Consider the following 4,200-nt stretch of genomic DNA (forward strand, 5'->3'; position numbering starts at 1 on the left):
TCAGCCAGTGTGAAAACCCTTTTTTTTGTTGCTGTTGTACGATACACATTCCTTCTACCTACGTAAATATACCTTGATACAAATACAATCACGTTTTAGCATATTTAGCAAAACATTCGGCTGACCAGATTTTTCTTAAGATCGTTACAGAGTTATGTAGACTTATTCTGAAATGTCACCTCTTCTTGAGTTCGGCAACAAATTCTGTATTTATTCAAATCAGACCAATAAGAACCGACATAGTTCCAAACATGCTAGTTATTTCATTGGGACCTATAAAACAGAATATAACAACAGGTAGACACCTGAAGACGTAAATATCGATAACATCTTCACGACGACGGGAAAGTCTCACTTTCATTAGTTTTCATTATCAAACGACCTCATTCGGTAACTTTTATGACGTCGTTAAGATTTCAGGCCGTAACCGTGACTATGCAAGATGGTTCTTGACGCACTGACCTCTAGTGGAAACCGTCTAACAAAACGCAAGTGGAGATAAATATTATTCAAATAAATTATTTGTTTGTTTCTTTGAAGTTAAGTACAAAGCTATACGATGGACTATCTGTGCTCTGCCCACTACGGGTTTCGAAACCCGATTTCTAGCGTTGTAAATCCGCAGACATATCGCTGTGCTACTGGAGGACGGCACAAATGAGATAGTTACTTGCAATAGATTTAAATCAAATGAAGAATGTGTATTATTTAGTCACAAAAGAAGAGTGGATTTTTTTTGGTTCACATCTCTTCTACCTATACACGTGCGGAGACTGTAAGAGCCCCCTATATTGGTGAAACCAAACGTCACCTTAAAGTACGAGCATGTGAACCCATAGGTATATCTATAAAAACTGTAAGAAAGGTTACAAACCCTCCCAACTCCGCTATCTACCAGCACAATACAGAAACAGGGCATCCGATTTCTCTCACCAACTTTAAAATTCTCTCAACAGCCAAACATGACCCCGAACTTCTAATAAACATTATACATAATAACTCTTCTTATGTCCCTAAATAATGCACATTCTTCACTTGATTTAAACCTATTTTAATTTAACTATTTCGTCTGTGCCACATTTTTTTTTCATTTTCTCTTGTTATAATTCGTATATTCAAATTGTTTACTTCTTATGTATATCATATTACTGTTGTAATTACAAATACTGTTTGTTTGTTTTGTACCTCTAGATTACTGATGATTCCGAAACGTTTAATAAATGCTCCCTATTATTATTACGTTCGTGTTTTACTTTATCATAAAGTTGTACTCACAAGTCTGCGGGCTTACAACGCTAAAACTCGGGTTTCGATGTTCGTAGTGGGCAGAGCACAGTTAGCACATTGTGTAGCTTTGTGCTTAAAAAAAACAAACAACCATTATTGCTATTTTCACGTTTACATCAAAGTTTGCACGCCACCTTGAGGAGAAATATGTAACAACAAACAGTGGGTCAGTGATATGTTTGCAGATTCCCAACGCGAAAATCCTCTGGGTGAGCAGACATTGCCCCACAGTGAAAAGACGGCAGATATTTAATTGTTTATTTCTGCGTTAAGAAAAAACCAACAAAGAATATTAAATGAAATAGCAATTAATATGTCACTTTGTTTCACTAAAAATAAAAATGTTAATTAACTAAGATGCTGTCGGGAATATAATTTGAAGTATTTTGTACTGTATTAGGAACAGACATAGGTTAAGTACCAATAATCGTTACTTGTATAATATTTAAAATCGAATATAGAATATATATATATATACACAGGTTCTAAATAACAGAAAAATGACAGAACAGCTCATGAAATAGCTAACATTTACTCTGGAACTTCCACTGACATTTGTTTATACCCGTTTTTCATTACTTACCCTTACTTTTCAGTCTTAATTACATCTTCCATTGTTCGCTCAATTTATTCAAACGTAAAAATGATCGTACCTTTAATTTAGGTTTTCAAATTGCATTTTTGATCGTTAAGTTATTTGTTATTTATCATATTGCTCGTAAAATGTAATTGTGTTTTCAAACTTTCTTGTAGTTTCTTTTACTCACTGTATTTTATACCTTATTTTATCTGTTCGGTTTGCTTAGTCTTACTAAGATTCCCAGTATACCTGTAATAGAACACCTTCACGTGCTTGTTCTCCATCTTTCAGCAGTATTTTTGTTTAGATAAGTCTATACAAAATTGGTTTACTCTTTCCTTTGCCTCCTCTTACCTTGTAAAATGAGAGGGAAGCCATATTTTGAAACGATCTTGGAATTAGTGGTGCTCTCTAGTGTTGTACACATGAACTATATTATTAAATTTACATTCTCTCGCACTTTTTTTTTGTAATAAACAGTATTTAGAAATGGTTCCTATGTCGTTTTTGTTCCCATTACAATAGATATAACATGTGTTCGAACACGCGCCCAGCTAAAAAAACTTCCACTTTTAAATATAAAAAATTCTGTTGAAACTTCAACCAACCATTCTTCATTGGACGATATGAAATTTAATGTTAAAAAATAGAACAGAATTGACAGTACTATTGCATTTATGTTCATGTTCTAGTTTTCAGTACATGAAGATTACAATAATAACAAAATTATAATTATAAAATGTTGATGTGCTAATAAAAACATTATAAATAAACAGTAGCAGTTTCTGTATTAAAGTCATGTGACACCGGCAAACTAAAGAAGAAAAAAGAGGTTCTAAGTACCTGTAACTAATATGGTTCTCTCCACGTTACAAAATAACTTTATCGACATTTTTAAAGCTTTAAGTTCGAACAAAAATCCTCATTCATTAGAGTTAAGTCTTTTCGTTGCTTATTTGTTGCTCGGTGGACTCTATAATTAAACTTGGTCTTTTGAATAGCTGGCTAATGGCAACTTGAAACTAAGGGAGGAAAATAGAGTAAACTGTGAAATACTGAACAAGAACTTTAATGAACTGCAACTGCCTGTTGAGTGAAAAGAGTACGACGTTTCGGATTCTACACTGAGGTCTTCTTCAGGTCACCGTAATTACTTGTGTAAAGTCATATTAAAGGTAAGCGCGGCCTTGTGACAGCGCTCGGCCTTGAATTTTACAGCCAAGACGTGGTGTTTTTAGCTCCTGATTTTATAGTTTATTTTAAATTATTTAATTAGGTTTATAGTATATCATACTAAATATTAGAATCGAAATTTATTTTTTAAATATAAAAGTTAGTTTTGGTAGAAGTGTATTTAATTTGTTGGTATTGCTAAGCCTAAGAACTTAGTTAATATACAACATGGAGGAAGCAACGGAATTACGTCAAAAAGCAAATCCAAGTACATCTATAGGAAGACGAAACTTTAAACAAGGAAAAAAGGAAAATACAACAAATCAAGAACTAGTTGTGACACCTACAGAAGTAGATTCTAATAATGATTCAGAAAAAGGTGGACGGCAAATTTTTGAAAAAAAACCAAAACAACAAAGGACGCCAGTAAAAAAAAAAAAATTCAAGGCAAGGTAAGAATAAAAATAAGAATAACAAAAAAGAATGAAGAAAATACTACAAATGGAAAAATTATACATTCTGTTATTGTGGAAAATATTCTAAGTGTTTATAATAATATTCAAATTTCTAAGGAAACGAGGAAATATTTTCCAGATGTTAAAATTTTCAATGTCAAAAGATTAAGAAATATGAATGTCTTTATTAAAATAGAAAATCATTATTCTTAAGGAAAATTGTTGGAAAGCTGGTCAAGTGAAATTTTTAATAATACGAAACTACTAATACAGATTATCAAAATCTGTACAAACTCATAAAGTTATTAAATTAATTAAATAATTATGAAATATTATTAAATTATTAAAGGTGTTAACCATTCTATGAACCCGGAAGACATTATAATGGCATTAAATAAAAAAGGAGTTGAAACAAGTGGAGAGAATTATAAATCACAGAACCAACGAACCTACTTCTACTATAAAACTAAGATTATGCAAAGAAATTAATAGAAGGTTTTAAAGTTGATTATTTACACTTTAAAATTGAAGAATACAGGAGATTTATTTCGGTGCTTCAGTGTTATAGATGTTAGAACTATGGAGATATGGCTGATACTTGTATAAATTGTATCAAATATGTTAGGTGTGCGGGAGACCATGAAGTGAAAAATTGTACTATCTCACGAGAACAAATTAAATGTGTGAATTGAAATGAAGGTCATC

This window comes from Limulus polyphemus, unplaced genomic scaffold (genome assembly GCF_000517525.1).
Source record: "Limulus polyphemus unplaced genomic scaffold, Limulus_polyphemus-2.1.2 Scaffold1723, whole genome shotgun sequence".
NCBI classification, from domain to species: domain Eukaryota; kingdom Metazoa; phylum Arthropoda; class Merostomata; order Xiphosura; family Limulidae; genus Limulus; species Limulus polyphemus.